Genomic DNA, 18170 nt, shown 5'->3' with positions numbered 1-18170 from the left:
CATTATTAACCAGACCACCATTTTCAAGCATTATGAGAAAGAAAAAGGATCTCTCTGCTGCCGAAAAGTGTGAAATAGTTGAATGCCTTGGACAAGGTATGAAAACCTTTACATTACACAAAAACTTAAGCATGATCATCATACTGTTAAAAAATTTGTAGCTGACTTAGTGCACACACGGGTTTGTGCAGATAAAAGCAAAACGAGGAAGGGTTCTGCCAAACAAATATTAATATCCTACTGATATTACAGTAGGCAATATCTGCCAAAAGATTAAGATAGCAGGAGCTAAAATGCCATTACAAAGCAGCGAACACATATTTGAAGCTTCTGGTGCCTCCGTAGTCCCGCAAATATCCAAGTGCAGGATTCTCCAGACGATTTCAGTGCATAAACCTTCTATTCAACCACGCCTAACCTAAGCTCAGAAGCAGAAACCGCTGCAGTGGGCCCAGAACTACAGGAAGACTAATTTTCTAGTTTATTGATAAGTGCCATGCAACTCCAAAGGTTCTCAATAGCCCATGAGGATCCAGATGGATGGAGAGGTGGGTGGTTGGTTAACAGCCACAACATCCTAACAAGGCTGCAATGTCAGAGAGGAGGTAATATTTTAGGCTGGAATCATTGGAAGGTGTTAAAATGACCTTCAAAAAGTATGTTGAGTTTCTGACTAACCACTTTCTTCCATGGTACAAAAAGAACTGTATTCTCTGTAATAAAATCATTTCATGCATGACGATGTACAATCTTATGCTGTAAGGATAACCTTTGCATCATTGGCTGCTATTGGCATAAAAGGAGAGAAAGTCATGGTGTGCCCCCCATCCTCCCCTGACCTTAATCCTATTGAGAACCTTTGGAGCAACCTCAAGCAAAAGTTCTATGAGAATGGGAGGCCGTTTAAATCCAAACAGAAGCTCTGGGAGGCTATCCTTTTATCCTGCAAAGAAATTCAAGAACAAACATTCCAAAAACTCAATGGTTGCGTGAATTGTAAAGCTACTAAAAAATTATTAGGGATCCTATGTTCATATGTAACTTGACCTGTTAAGATATTTTTGATTGAAATAGCTTTTTATCCTAGTAAATATGACCTCCTTATGCTGCAAATTCAACAAATGGCCATTTTCAGTTTGACCTATTCCTTACGAGCTATGTTTTGAAACTCTGTTGTGCATAATAATTTGGAACAGTGCATTTTTATTTTTTTATTTTTAAAAAATATACTGTTATCATTAGGAGGTTTGTTCAGTAACTTTCAGATTATACTGGTTCATGATTTAAAATAATGCTGACTGCCACTTGCATCAACTATTCCGAAAAATCAGAGAAAAATATAATTTGCATAATCATTTGAAAGGTAGTATAAGCACAATGGGGGTTGATTCAGAGGACTTAATTAGTTAACGTCTTCAAACTCTCTCCCTGGTAGTACAAAGTACTACTTCACTTACTGAAATAACAGTGTTTTGTGACTTACCTGACTTAGAGATGACTGACTCACTATTACTGGTAACTTTCCTGCCCACAACTAACTGCTCAGAGCTAGAAAAAGTGAGTAAGCCACTGGCCCATCACTCATCACTCTGAGACCACCCACTCTTCATCACAACTACCCTCCCTGAGTCATACTACTTACTCAATTTGTATCACATACTTCAATTCAAAAACGTTTGAAAAACACACAAATGTGTATTTTTTATGATTTTTTTATGATTTTTTTTTTGTTTATGATTTTCCAATACAGTAATATAAACATTCTTAAATGTATACAAACACACCTAACAAAGAAGTTCTCCCTCTTGTGCTAGAAGTATACAAAAAGATTCAGTTACCTAGTAACTAGCAAGAAGCTTGGAGATAACAGAAGTGATGTTGCAGTGACACCTGTTGGTTGTTTTCCATGAAACAAACCACATTAGTAAATGTTAATTAGTGTGAAATACTTATAAATAAAGCTGCCAGTGAAATTACACAGTACACAGTAAACTGCAGACAGCAAGCTCTTGAGTAAAAATATATAATATGATGGTCTTGTTTTGAATATTCTAGTAAACTCTTCTATACAAAAATGCTTATATTTTACTATTTTCTTACAATGTAAAGTTTAATTATTAATTTTCTTGTGACATGCCAATTAAGTAAGTGGTGGCTCCTGTGTGAGGTTCGGTGACCTGTCTGCTTACTCTCTATAACCCATACTGCGGTGCCTGCAGCCCAGAGGTAGTGTTGGGCGAACAGTGTTCGCCACTGTTCGGGTTCTGCAGAACATCACCCTGTTCGGGTGATGTTCGAGTTCGGCCGAACACCTGATGGTGCTCGACCAAACCGTTCAGCCGCATGGACGAACTAAGAGCGCATGGCCGAACGTTCCCCAAACTTTCGGCTAGCGCTGTGATTGGCCGAACGGGTCACGTGGTTCGGACCCGAACGCGCTCTGATTGGCCGAACGGTCACGTGGTTCGGGTAAATAAATACCCGAACCACGTCATATCTCCACCATTTCTCTGTGGGTTTAGCTTTGGGTAGGCAGGCAGGGTAGTTCGCTACGCCACGCTAGCCAGGGTCCCCCCCAGTCATTGTGTGTCGCTGCTGGGAACAGTAGTACACCGCTCGCTCAGCCACACTATATATAGCATTGTTTACTGCCACTGTGTACCTCGCTCAGCCACACTATATATAGCATTGTTTACTGCCACTCTGTGTACACCGCTCAGCCAGACTATATAGCATTGTGTGTACTGCCACTGTGTACCTCGCTAAGCCACGCTATATATAGCATTGTGTTTACTGCCACTCTGTGTACACCGCTCAGCCAGACTATATAGCATTGTGTGTACTGCCACTCTGTGTACACTGCTCAGCCAGACTATATAGCATTGTTTACTGCCACTCTGTGTACACGGCTCAGCTACACTATATAGCATTGTTTACTGCCACTCTGTGTACACCGCTCAGCCAGACTATATAGCATTGTATGTACTGCCACTCTGTGTACACCGCTCAGCCAGACTATATAGCATTGTTTACTGCCACTCTGTGTACACGGCTCAGCCAGACTATATAGCATTGTTTACTGCCACTCTGTGTACACGGCTCAGCCACACTATATAGCATTGTTTACTGCCACTCTGTGTACACCGCTCAGCCAGACTATATAGCATTGTTTACTGCCACTCTGTGTACACGGCTCAGCCAGACTATATAGCATTGTTTACTGCCACTCTGTGTACACGGCTCAGCCACACTATATAGCATTGTTTACTGCCACTCTGTGTACACCGCTCAGCCAGACTATATAGCATTGTGTGTACTGCCACTCTGTGTACACTGCTCAGCCAGACTATATAGCATTGTGTGTACTGCCACTCTGTGTACACCGCTCAGCCAGACTATATAGCATTGTGTGTACTGCCACTCTGTGTACACCGCTCAGCCAGACTATATAGCATTGTGTTTACTGCCACTCTGTGTACTGCTCAGCCACACTATATAGCATTGCGTAGTCTGCCAGTCAGTGTGTATATTGCTGGGATCAGTAATACTCCACTCACCGCCAACCACTATATGAGCTCACCATGAGTTCCTCAGAGACCTCCGCTGTGAGCAGCACTCCCAACAACAGCAACAGCCAACGCCCCACGCAAGCTATAACATCCACCCCAGCAGCCAGTGGTCAGCAGCAGCCCTCCCCGGAGGAGAACGTTGTGTCCATCGGTCCGTCGCCAGAGCGATTAATGAGGGCTGCCATTGAGGAGATGATGAGGCCTGATGTGGAGGAGGAGGTCTGGCTCAGGCCAGCATCCCAAGTTAATGTTGAGGACGATGAGGGGTCTGTGTCTGGGGATGTTGGGGTGGCAGAGGTGGGTCAGACTCAGGAGAAGAGTTGTATGATGAGGATGATGATCGGGACCATCTGTATGTGCCTCAGAGTCCGACCCCGGAAAACATGTTGTATCGTGTGTTTAGGTACTAAAATCTGCGTTCCCAGTAGTGTTGGGCGAACAGTGTTCGCCACTGTTCGGGTTCTGCAGAACATCACCCCGTTCGGGGTGACTATATAGCAGACTATATAGCATTGTGTTTACTGCTACTCTGCTGCTGGCAATAGTGGTACACCGCTCACCCACCACTGTATAGCATTTCTGTACTGCCACTGTACTGCTGCCAGTCAGCGTGTACTTTAAGGATAAGTGAAATGAGGAAGAAATCCGGTGAAAGAGGGAGGGGCAAGGGAAGAGGTGTTTCCCCTGACTGTTCACGGACAGGCCACAGGGGAGCACCCAAGAAAACCCACTCAATACCGCCCATGTTGTCCAGGACAACCACCATCACAGATCCAAAAGAACAGGACCAGATAATTACTTGGATGACCTCTCAAGTGTCCAGCAGTGGGTTAAGCAGCACCAGCACATCACGCACGAGGTCCGAGTCCTCAGCCAGTTACAAGGAGCCAGTGGGCACAAAGCTGACACAACCGGCAGCGACACCACGCACACAACTGCCAGATAACCAGACGACGTTGGAGTGAGCTGCGCAGAGGTTGTTCTGGGGAGCTCTACTCCACGGCGGCGGCCCCCCACAATGACATATGACGAGTTTGAGGAGATGGAAGAGGAGGGTATGGACAATGTGGACGTAGACCCAGATTTTGTTTGTGAAGGAGAACATCGTCGTCGTAGCAGCAGCACAGATGAGTCTGTTGAAGAACCCACTGCTGCACGAGTTCGCCTTGTGCCACAAGGTAGGCGGCGCGCAATTTCAGGCACCACAAGCGTGGAAGTTCAAGTGAGAGGCAAAAGAGGCGCAAACAGAAATTGCCAGCAAGGCAGGTGCTCCAAAGTCTGGTCTTTCTTTGAAGACTGCACTGAGGATGTTACCATGGCGATTTGCAAGGTGTGCAAGACCCGCCTGAGCAGGGGGAAAAGTATTAACAACCTCTCCACCACCAGCATGAGCCGCCACATGCTATCCAAACATCCCACTCTGTGGGCAAACGCGGCAGGACAGGGTACCACCAGCAACACTGCCTCCCTTGGGTTCACCAGACTCACCACCAGACCCGCCTCAGCAGCAGCAGTAGCCCAGCCATTGCGTGGTTCACAACATTCACAAACATCAGACGACGCTGACACTGTCACTTTCCAGAGTAGTGCTCTTGAGGTCTCCCAGTGTTCATCAAACACAACAACCAACAGCCCTTCGGTGTGCAGCCCTACGGTTCAGTTGTCTGTCTCGGAGATGTTTGAGCGCAAGAGGAAATTGCCAGCAAATGACCCCCGGGCCGTGGCAGTAACAGCCAGCATAGCCCAGCTTCTGGCCTGCGAAATGCTGCCATATCAAGTGGTGGAGACAAACAGCTTCAAGGGCATGATGTCAGTGGCCATCCCACGTTACGTGGTTCCCAGCCGCTACCACTTTGCGCGCTCTGAGTTGCATGAGCACGTGGTCAGCAAAATAACCCGAAGCTTGAAGAATGCCGTTGCCTGCAAGGTTCACCTCACCACTGACACCTGGACGAGTGCGTTCGTCCAGGGTCGATACATCTCCCTTACCGCGCACTGGGTGAACCTTGTGGAGCCTGGCAGGATTCCTCACCTGCTACGGCGCGGGTGTTGCCCACGCTGCAAACAGCTGCACCGCCGTCCCTCCCACTGGATAACAACAGCAGCACCTACCTCTCTGACTCCTTCTCCTCCAACGCATCTCAAAGCTGTACCTCATCCGGAAACGCTAACCCAGCACCAGCAGCAGTAGGATCTTGGAAGCAGTGCAGCACAGCTGTTGGCATGCGTCAGCAAGCGTTGCTGAAGCTGATCTGCCTTGGGGATAAGCAGCACACAGGGGAGGAAATTTGGAGGGGAATAAAGGAACAGACGGATTTGTGGCTGGCACCGCTGGACCTGAAACCGGGCATGAAGCTAGACACCTGGCACGAACTGGCAATGTACGCAATAGAGGTGCTGGCTTGCCCGGCAGCCAGCGTTATGTCGGAACGCTGTTTCAGTGCTGCCGGAGGCATCGTCACAGATCGGCGTATCCGCCTCTCCACAGAAAATGCAGACCGTCTGACTCAAATTAAAATGAATCAATCCTGGATTGGAAACGACTACGCAACACTCCAGGACCCCAACCAAGTAACATGACCAATGAACATCTGGGATGGTTTAGCGTTTCCGATCCCTGTTTATTGAACCTCTCATCTGTGTTACATTTATGACTGCATGGCGGCAAAAAGCATTGCTGCTATATCCGCACGCTTTTTGTCCTCATGCAAGGCCTGTGTTGTTGTGTCTCAAAAAGCATGGCCTTCTCCTCCTGCGCCTGCTCCTGTTCCATCACGTGTGCTGCTGCTGCTGGGTTAGCGTTGCCGGTCCCTGTTTATGGAACCTCTCATCTTTATTACATTTATGACTGCATGGCGGTACAAAGCATGCTATCCGCACGCTTCTTGTCCTCATGCAAGGCCTGGGTTGTTGTGTCTCAAAAAGCGTGGCCTTCTCCTCCTGCGCCTCCTCCTGTTCCATCACGTCTGCTGCTGCTGCTGCTGCTGCTGGGTTAGCGTTGCCGGTGACGGTCCCTGTTTATGGAACCTCTTATCTTTATTACATTTATGACTGCATGGCGGTAAAAAGCATGCTATCCGCACGCTTCTTGTCCTCATGCAAGGCCTGGGTTGTTGTGTCTCACAAAGCGTGGCCTTCTCCTCCTGCGCCTCCTCCTGTTCCATCACGTCTGCTGCTGGGTTAGCGTTGCCGGCGCGTGGTCCCTGTTTATTGAACCTCTTATCTTTATTACATTTATGACTGCATGGCGGTACAAAGCATGCTATCCGCACGCTTCTTGTCCTCATGCAAGGCCTGGGTTGTTGTGTCTCACAAAGCGTGGCCTTCTCCTCCTGCGCCTCCTCCTCCTGTTCCATCACGTGTGCTGCTGCTGGTGCTGGGTTAGCGTTACCGGTCCCTTTTCCTGGAACCTCTTCTCTGTATTACATTTATGACTGCATGGCGACAAAAAGCATGTTACCTGTGCAAAGAAACATGACATTTTCCACATTTAAAAGACAGTTTTTCCTTTGAAACTTTACAATCAATTTTCTCAAAAACTATAAGCTCTTTTTCAAATATTTTTTTTTCCTCTTGTACCCACTCCCAAGGTGCACATACCCTGCAAATTTATGTATGTAGCATGTAAGGAAGCTTTACAAAGCACGAAAGTTCGGGTCCCCATTGACTTCCATTATGTTCGGAGTTCGGCGCGAACACCCGAACATCGCGGCGATGTTCGGCGAACGTTCGCGAACCCGAACATCTAGGTGTTCGCCCACCACTACCTAGAGGACTCATTCATAAAGTCCATATAACCTTATACTTATGGCACTGTATAGATGCATGCCCTGTGACTTCTATGAGAAATGGATACATGATCTGGACATTATGAGTTCACTTGACAGAGCTGCAATATATGTGCAGAATTGGAATATCATAAAACCAGATCCACAGGCTTGATCTCAGTCAGTGATTTGTAGCATTATACGCAGAAGTAGACAGGGACGCATTTAGGTCAAGGCCACCTAGGCCGTGGCCTAGGGCATCACAGGAGCAAGGGCTCCAAAGCAGCAGGGTGAACTTATGCAGCATTAGAAAACTTGCAAATGCTGCAATGCAGGGAGATCAGGCGAGCGCCTGACCACGGTACTCTGCTGTGGCCTCTGGCCACCTTGCTCTCTGTGCATGTTTGCATTGTGGCTATGGACTTGGGCAGCATTGGAGACAGAGGGGAAGAGGAAGCTTAGGCACTGGAGACAAGCTGAGAAATGAGTGACACTGATGGGTGCTGCGATGTCAAGGCAAGCTGGCTACCTATACTGAAAAGGGGGGAGTAGGAAAAGGAGGGATTAAGGGAGTCATCTGGCTACCTATACTGGAGGAGGGGTCTTCAGGTTACCTATACTAGAGGGAAGGGGGAGAAGTCACCTGGTTGCCTATACTGGAGGGAAGGGGGGAGGAGACATCTAGCTACCTATACTGAAGGGGGGCTGCTGGTGACAGTGGCCTTGGGCGGTAAAGAGTACAAATCCGGCCCTGGAAGTAGAGCAATGTTGCCTGGCAACTAGCAAGAGAACAATGGTAGCCTCCGTCCATAGTAACTGCATTCTAGGTGTTCTTTGGTACAACAGGACTGTTTGTTTGGAACATAATAGTAAATAATGCTGTAACTGCTAGCAGTGCACACCCACGAAAGAAAGTAGGCATGCTAACCTGTGATATGTGAAGATATGCGTAATTGCTGTGTTCCCTAGAGCCACTTGTACTGGTGCTTATAAATAGTTGAGATGCCAAGTCACATAAAACATCTCTGAGACGAGGCTATTCACACCCGAGCTGTAGCGGTGACGCAATTACAGGTCAATGGAACACAGTCATTTGTAAGTGCTGATGCAAGAAATACTATGGAGCCACAAGCAAAAAAAAAAAAAAACATGCATTTATAGGCCTAAGGAAGCTTTCAAATGGGAAAGCCTGCTCTGAGCCAAAGTTATGTGTCTGCAAATGTCATCTGTTTTAATGAATTCTCTTCTGACTCGCACTGACTCATAGCTTTTTTTATTTGGGCCTCCCTAAATGCAGGAGCAGAGGGGGCTACTCAAGTTCTGTCACTGTTCCCTGAGTCCACCTTACAGGCTGGAACTCTGTATGGTAGGGGTGCTGCTACCTAAATTTCAGTGACCCTAGCAACATATGGGTAGCCCCTCCACTTAGCATGGAGGGCCTGTTAGCACAGGCAGCAGTGTAGACAGCTCGGCAGGATTCTGGCCACAGTGGAGCTCAGAGTAATGTGGCCTTATTTAATAAATGTGATGTGAATGATGCACTCTAACACCAAGGAATCAAAAGTTGTCTGAATGCTTTTTTTACATTGTGTTGCACTTCGCAATCTGCAGTGAAAGAGGTATCCAGGGTGTGCACTGTGGCTTGTGTGAACTGGTCACAAAAGCCAATGTCATAATGAACAACAGTTTTGCAAGCAGGAAATTGTCCAAATGAACTTTCACATAACATTGCACAGCATTGCTAATAAAAGAGCGATGTGACAGAAGAGCACACTGTTCTGTTGCTGGTAATACTATCCTGACAGAGGTACTCCATTTTGTTATTTGCCACTGATGATCCCGTCACTGGGTGAGAATTGTATCCAGCAGCATAGGCCTAAAGCAGAAGTGGCATGGGTGTTGCATGTCTGCAGCATCATAATACTGTGTGAAGGAACAAAATTCATATAAAGTACAGAGTATATGCGTCTGAAGACAGACAGAAACTTTATAAAAATGGTCCTGTTGGTGTCTGTTGACAAAACAGGCCAAACCAGACTTTTGTAGTATTTATATAAAAGTCATTTCAATGTATTGATTTTCTTGCAAAAGCTAGTTTAGGCCTCTTGCACACTACATGCGATTCCGATATGCGTTTTTAATCGATTTTAATATGCAATTACGATTTTCAATCGGTACTGCGCGCTGCGTTTTTTCTACATTTTTCTTTTTGTTTTAATAGCATCCAGGGAAAATTGGAATCACAAATCAGATTTGCAGTGTGCAGGGGGCTTAAGTGTTTGTACTTATACTTTTATTAATATCCTCATGGAGGTTGTATGGTTTACATCAGTTTGCATGGGTTTTCTCCAGGCACTTCGGTTTTCTCCCATATCCCAAACACATACGTACTGATAAGCTAACAGGTCCCCTCCCACTCCTTCCTCAAACTGGCCTTAGACTGAGGTAAGGACTCAATCCTTAGCGTCTTTAAAGAGACAGTGACATGAACATGCACTCTGTAAAGTGCTGCAGGAGATGTGCACTTCCTGCCACATGTATTGTATATCCTGCCTACTGTATTTTGGTCATGTGATGCTGATGGCAAGGAAAAAATGAGATGAAGCAAGTTGCTGTCACAGGGTGGAGGTGGGATAGCTGTGAACGGGAAGCAGAATTGAGTACTGCAGGTAAATTTACTCTATACCTTACATGCTCTATATCCGTACTGGTGAATCAGGGCTGTTGCACGGAGAAAAGTAAAAATGGAGGCACTTAAAAGGGCACTACAGCGAAAAATTTTAAATATGTGCAACCATAAACAAATAAGAAGTACAATTTTTCCAGAGTAAAATGAGCCATAAACTACTTTTCTCCCATGTTGCTGTCACTTACAGTAGGTAGTAGAAATCTGACAGAAGCGACAGGTTTTGGACTAGTCCACCTCTTTATTGGGGGATTCTCATGGGTTTATATATTTTCAAAAGCACTTAGTGAATGGCAGTTGCTCTGTCCTACTGCCAAAAAACAGGGAAGCTGGCCAGCATCATTGTTTAAATCTTTTGTAGGGAATATCTTTATAAATCATAAAAGCCTTGCTGAGAATTCCCTATGAAGAGAAGGGCTAGTCCAAAACCTGTCACTTCTGCCAGATTTCTACCACTTACTGTAAGTGACTGCAACATAGGAAAAAAGTAGTTTATGGCTTATTTTACTCTGGGAAAACTGTACTTCTTATTTATCGATGTTTGCACATATTTTAAATTTTAAAATTTTTCGCCATAGTGCCACTTTAACCGAAGCACTTTAAATGGGGGCACTATAATAAGGACACTTAAATGGAGAGAGAGAGAGAGAGAGAAATAAAACTGAGCCAAAACCTTCATCTGTAGGTTGGTCAACTCACATGTGGTGGTTAAAGAGAATCTGTACTCTAAAATGTTAACAATAAAAAGCATACCATTCTATTCATTATGTTTTCCTGGGCCCCTCTGTGCTGTTTCTGACACTCCCTGCTGCAATCCTGGCTTGTAATTGCCAGTTTTAGGCAGTGTTTACAAACAAAAGACATGGCATGTGATAGGCTGAGAGGAGCTCAGTCTGTGACTCACACAGAGCCTGCAGGGGGCGTGGAGAGGGTGTGTATAGCTTCTGCCTATAACAAGAAGAGCTGCACATTCTTGTTTGAGTGCCTGAGCCCGACAAAGCCGTCAGAGGAAAGAAGATTAGATTAGATAACAGATAACAGAGATAATACAGCCACTGTGCAACTAGGAAAGGCTGCAGTAACACAGACCACATTAGAACAGGTATAGGAACTTATAGGATAGAAGAAATAAGGCTGAACATTTTGTTACAGAGTCTCTTTAAGTAACTTTCTTTAACTTTCTGAACATAACTGTCCCCCCCGGGTCACTGGAGGGTTTTTCCTGTCTAACGCAATGTATAGGGCCTGATCCATGGGTTCCCTCCCTTTCAGCGTTTCCTTGCTCTTTAACCACTTGCCGATGGGCTTCAGCCTGTAGTGTTGGTGGTATAGTGGTGAGCATAGCTGCCCTCCAAGCAGTTGACCTGGGTTTGATTCCTGGCCAATGTATGTGAGCGTGCTTTTGACATCCTACAAATCCCTGGAAGATGAGATCCTCCTCCGGAGGAGGAGAGGGAGGAGAAGGAATTACACTTCCTAATAGATGTATACACATGCAAGATGTTGTAAAGCAGTTTAGGCCTGCAATTCAACATTCAATGTGATTTCTGACCTTAAAACAGTGGTTTGCGTCAAATCTAGGTTTTTTTATTGAGACTTTTGATGTGTATCCCACTCAACCATGTCTCCGTCCAGGTATTAGACCGCTTGAAACATCTTTTCCATCATTTTTGTAGCCAGCATAATTTTTTCTAAATTTCCAAGTTCGCCTCCCCATTGAAGTCTATTGCGGTTCGCGAAAGTTCACGCGAACCGAACTTTCGCGGTAGGTTCATGAACCGGGTTCACGAACCTAAAATCGGAGGTTCGGCCCATCTCTACCTGCTAATTGGCAATGATGAGAGCTCCACTCGTCCTGCCCTGAGCCCCTGCGGATCCAATCACTTTAAAGTACGTTATCCTCGCACTTTTATTGAGCCAATAGGCTTCCAGTGACTTGACAGGAAACTTGACAGGCAGCCTATTGGGCCAATCAAAGTGCAGGGATATAAAGGCATGCTAAGTCTGATAAGCCACCTTGTGCTCGATTCACTAAAGCGTGCTAACACTTATCACGGCTGTGATAAGCGCTTTTGCATGCGATAACTAACGACTTTGCGCGCGTGTTATAACTGCACACAGCACATCACGTGATGCGCTTCAAACTTTGTGCGCGAACAGCATAGAACAAAACCCCCCTCAAAAATAACCTTTTATATACACACACTAAATGGTCCAATTGAAAACAGCAGGAAACTAAATTACACTGTGCACGTAAAGAATATCACGCGCAATGAATTACGCCATATTGAATTAACTAACATGTTTCACAGCACCATTGCTGATATCAGTACCAAACTCTGGCTGCTTAACGCCGTAATTATCACCTGAAAAGCGCGCTTATCACGTGAAGTGCAACGCTTTACACGCGATAAAAATTATCACGCGATCGCTAAACTTTTCATGGGTAACATGCGCACAATGGTTTACATGCGCGTTTGCGCGTGAAAAGCTTTAACACGTGATAACTGTTATCACACTTTAGTGAATTGAGCCCCTTAACTCGGATAAGGCACTCGTTAACTCTAATAAGGCATGCTAAGCGTGCAGAAAGGGGAGCTATAGTGATAGTGAATCAACCCCCATGTTTTTAAATTTAAAGTTTTAACATTTTTCTGATGTGCTTTAAGTAAAGGTTTGCTTTAAAATAAACGTTATAGTTAATATTCTAAAATTCTACCAGTTCTACCTCTAAACTTAATACCAAGTGCTACCTGCTTGTGCCTTCTGGAACTTTCTTGAGCACCTAACCCAGGCTGCCCATTTGTGCAACTCTCAATTCCACTTAGCATTGTCATGGTGTTTGCAATGCCAATTCAAACTTTACTTAGTGGTTCTTTCTCATTAGGGCCTGAGCCCACTGATGCAATTTTATCCAGTTCTGTCTGCTTTTTATAATCTCTAACATTGTTTAACTGAAAAGCGGACACAACTGCTTCAGTGGGCTCAGGCCCTTAGCTTGATCAGTGGCCTCCCTGGCCATAGTCCTGTACAGGACGCCAGAAGAGGAGTGCTGAATCTCTCTGTCTTCTGCAGGTTAATGTATTCTGGAAGGTGAATCCAATCATTTCTCTATACTCAATCATATCTTTTAGGTGAGAAAAAAAAAACTATTTTAAAGATGAATTATTCCAACAGAAGTGCATTTGGTGAGCACAGCAGAAGGTGAACCACCATGTGAATTAGTGACTTGGAACTGGACTAATGATATCAGGAGCTTGAAAAAAAGTCTAGCTGCACTTGTTTTGGCATTGACAGGATTTGGGAAAATGTTGCTCAGAGACTCCGAAAATGGTAAATACTCAGAAGGAAAAATGTACTGCTTCACTCATTACAAATGCAGTTTTTTGACTTGACACTATAATGTAAGGCACATATACAGTACAATGGGCAGCAGTCAATAAATTGTACTTTATGAGGTATTTACCGCTTTTCTTACAGTTACCTATTAGGCTCGGGTCAAGTTTTACTGATCGGCTAATGGAAATGTCAACAGCTGATTTTGGCCGATCCAACTGATTGATTAATTCAGATGACTACTGAGCAGATATTGTGCAGTTGTGTTTTTATGACCCTTGCAAGATGGAACCCCAGGCTCTGAGGGTCCCCAGGGGTAGGCAAGGGAAATGGCGAGAACTTACCGGCCAGGGGTAGGCAAGTTTTGCTGGGGGGCCCTGTGATTTGTGGTTAAGCCCATGGTAATGACCTCAGTTCTCTTTAGCAAAGCATTACCAACATACAATATGCATATCCATCTAATGCAATTCTGTTTCAGGTACATAGGTGGCAGTGTTGGCCAGAATTTTATACATCATGCTAAGTAATGCGGGTGTTCTCATTAAATTTGATGGATAAACCACCATGTATAGGTTAAAAATACTTCCAATGATCTGATCCCAATTCATCTAGCATTATTTCATGTAGTGACAATTTGGATGCAAAATCTGCAAAGTCCCAATCCATATCTTAAATGTAAATAAAGCCTAATACAGTCTTAAATAGGTTAAGTGCAGTAAATAAGTTGAACTGCAGTACATTCCGTGTAACTATTGTTCCTCATCATGATAATCAGTGGACCTATGAAATTATTTCAATATCATACCCAGGACAAGTAAACTGCATTTATGTACAAGACAGATGAGTCTTCAGAATAGTGTAAATACAAGCCGGTAATGTATTACCAAGAATAATATATCTGTCATTTACATGATGTTATTGTTGACGTTACATGCATTGTTGTGTGCTACCACAAAGACATGGCACACTTCTCTGTCACTGTGGTTGCCCACCTGTGACACACATTCGCTTGTGATGCACATCCTGTTGCTCACGTACGACTGTTTGGTCTGTATTTTTAACTTGGCAGCCTTGAAAAGAATGTGGTTTACAAATCGAGGAAGGCTTCAAAGCTGGCCTAGTTTTGTTGAAAACAGTTTCCTGAGCAATAGGCTGGCCCATCACACCTGTGCAACTTCCCTTCAAGAACCTGTTGGCCTACATTTTATTTTTATTCTGACAGCAGTGGAAAGTGTCTGACTGGAAAGTGTGACGTCAAGGAAACGGCGTGGGAAGCCGGATATCAACAATATACGAGACTGACGATGTGACAGAAAATACATAAAAGGAAAATGTATTTTCTCTTTGAAGTGCAATAATGTAAGTGTCACTTGTTGACATGTGTTAACTAACAGAATAGTAGCTCATTATATGCAGAATATCTGCATGTTGTACAGTGTGTTTAGTAATATGGTTGTTCCTCAATGTAAACACGCTTATTTACATTTACTCTTTACTCTTTTGCACACTAATTAATGCATTCAAGCCTAATTAGGATGTATACAGTGTATATATATATATATATATATATATATATATATATATATATATATATATATATATATATATATATATAATATTCAGTGGCAGAGCAATAGGGGATGCAGAGGTTGCGACCGCACCAGGGCCCTCCTTCATCCATCTTATTAGCTTTTCATTGGTTAGCTTTTCATTGATAGAGGTAATCAACACCTCTACATGTCCATTGAATAGTAGTAATCCTTAACTAAAGGTTTCTTTACTCTTATTACACCTCTCTGACACTGTAGCTGTCCTTGGTAGGTTTTGGGGTTTCATATCCATAGAGTGCTTGGCGCCCCATGTAAAACTCGCACTGGGGCCCCAAGCTCCTTAGTTATGCCACTGTATGTATTTGATTATCTGCAGATTATAATGACCCCTTTTATAAGGGTGTGTCACTTTTCCCACCATTGCTGCTATAATATGACAATTACCAATTATAAGGGGAATAACAGCAAATGTATAAGAAGATTGCCATTTTAAGATCGCCACATAACCTTCCCCACTTTCGTAGTAGCAATCGCTATAGGTTTCCCTGCAGAGCGGTGGTGGGTGAGCCGTACACCGTGCTTTATAGTTTGCAGCAGACCAGCACTTTTAATAGTGTTACATGGCCACTGTGCAAGTAAATGGGCTGCATACTGCCACTTCTCTAATAAGAATTAACAATAGGGCAGCACAATGGTGTAGTGGTTAGTGCTCACGCCTTGCAGTGCTAAGTCCCAGTTCAAATCCCAGACAGGGCACTATCTGCATGGAGTTTGTATGTTCTCTGCGTGGACAGGTTGACTTCCACTAGTAAGCATTTCATTACATCAGGAGTAAATGGAGGACAGTGAGGATGAATTATTAAGACGTGCTGAGAAAGCAGGAGGAAAAGTGGTGCAGTTGCCAAGAGCAACCAATCAGCAGAGACCAGATTGTTTCCTTTGGGTAACAAATCACACCTAATTTTCTTTGTATCTGTTTTAATAAATCCACCTTATTATTTGCAAAAGGGGAAAGTGTACCAGAGCATATTATAGAGGCTACTCTGTTTCAGCATAGCAGTGCTGTTTATTGATGTTGGTGGTGATGGGGGCAAGGAGTATAGCAAAGGTGTCAGTTTGAGGTCCAAGTTAACTCTTAGTTCTGCTGAACTAGTATCTTTGTCTTGCTAGAAAAAAACACGGCCATGGACAAATAGTAATGTTGCAAATCCCCGTCAAGGTGCCCACCAATGATCCAATCTTTTTTTTCTAATTTTTATTTACAATTTCTATGTAATATAAGGTAACTTCCTAAAGTATCCATTCAATATATTCACTCAGTTTACCCTTTTACTACATAGATTTGGTAAGATTGGACAAAAAAGATTGGATCATTTGTGGGCACTTTGACACACTTCAAATGCTGATTTTCATTCAACAATTCACAGTGTTTATGTAATTAATCACTGGTATTTTATCTATTCTGCTGCTCCATTCATTTGAACAAAAAAGGTTCTGTTTTATACACACTTCATTTGTAAAAGAGGAATCCTGCTAGAGTACTGTCCACTATAAAAAAAACGGTGTTAATAAAATGTCTTCCAGCACTAGCACAAGCTGTTCCCAGATCAGGTTCACAGCTTTACTTCATGGACTGACCACCAACACAGAGAGAGGAAGTTTAACAGATCCCATTCAGGCCAAGTGTGTTATGCTGGGTACACACGATACGTTTTTCCGCTCGATTTTCCACTCGATCGTTTTTCCGCTCGATTCTGCGCTTGATTCTCTTATCTTTTGCTCGTTTTTCTTATCTTTTTCCATTCACTTCTATGAGAAATCGAGCGCAGAATCGAGCGAAAGGAATATCGGACATGACGGGAAATTATCTATCGGATCCATCTATCGAGCGGAAAAATGTATCGTGTGTACCCAGCATTAGAGAAGACTTCATGGCAGGCAAATATTACCTCAATCAATGTACAGTACACATCATTTTTAACCATTCACTGCTTGGCTGGCCTAGTTCTGTAGTTTCATTTCTTCAGACAACGGTACAATCTTATTAGAAAGCTACTCCATTCGTTCCTGTAGCTTTGTATTGTTGTTTGTGTACCTATTGAGCAGGTTTTCTCTCTCTTTCTGTCCCTGTGATAGTTGGCAATGTGATAAAAGTAAAATTCTATCATTTTACAGCTGTCATAAAAGAAGGGACTAAATGCTCTAATTGGATGCTAGTCTATTTGACATCAAAACAGGATTTTCCTTCTTTTGGTGGAGATTTCTTTTAACTGTCTGATACTGAAAGTGAGAGAACATCCAAGAACTAAAACAAAGGAAAACATTGAAAACATTAAACTTTAAAAAATCCCATTGATCACAGTTAAAGGACAACTGTAGTGAAAAGAATATGGAGGCTGCCTTATTTATTTCTTTTTAAAGATACTCAAAGCTGGATGAAATAAAATGTTTTATACATACCTGGGGCTCCTCCAGCACCATACGCTCCGATCTCTCCCACGCCGCCGTCCTCCGCTGCCCGAAGCTTCGGTACCGGGTTCCCGCACTTCCGTCAGTCGGAGCCAGTCTGACGTAAGAGAAGTGCGCTCTTTGCGTATCTCTCCAGCAGTCACTGGAGAGATATACGTAGGGGCCGCCCTTCTCCTGCGTACACTGGCTCCTACTGACGGAAGTGCGGTGACTCGGTACTGAAGCTTCGGGCAGCGGAGGACGGCAACGTGGGAAAGATCGGAGCGTATGGTGCTGGAGAAAGCCCCAGGTATGTATACAACGTTTTGTTTAATTCAGCTCTGAGTCCCTTTAAAAAATAAGAATTGCCTGGCAGCCCTGCTAGTCTATTTGGCTGCAGTAGTGTCTGAATAACACCAGAAACAAGCATGCAGCCAATCTTGTCAGATCTGACAATAATGTCAGAAACATCTGGGGCTTGATTCACAAAGCGGTGCTAACTGTTAGCACGCTTGTGAAAAGCCCCTCTTCACGTGTAAAAAAAAAAAAATTTGCGCGCACACTTTTTTAAAATCACATCGTGCGCAAAGTCCCGCGTGCAAAACTTTGCGCACACACAATGCGGTGCGCGCGAAATGTCACATCGCGGTGCGCTGAAAACGGCGCACCCGATTCGCCTATAAGGTCCCATAAGGTGCGATCTTAACGTCGATGTTTCTCGCGCGCAAAGTTTTGCGCACGGGACTTTGCGCACGATGTGATTTTAAAAAACGGTGCTAACCTACTTAGCACCCTGGTTAACACGCCCAAAGTC

The sequence above is a fragment of the Hyperolius riggenbachi genome, chromosome 1 (assembly GCF_040937935.1).
Source record: "Hyperolius riggenbachi isolate aHypRig1 chromosome 1, aHypRig1.pri, whole genome shotgun sequence".
Taxonomy (NCBI): Eukaryota; Metazoa; Chordata; class Amphibia; order Anura; family Hyperoliidae; genus Hyperolius; species Hyperolius riggenbachi.
The sequence above is the reverse complement of the archived record's forward strand: the minus strand, read 5'-3'. Positions refer to the sequence as shown.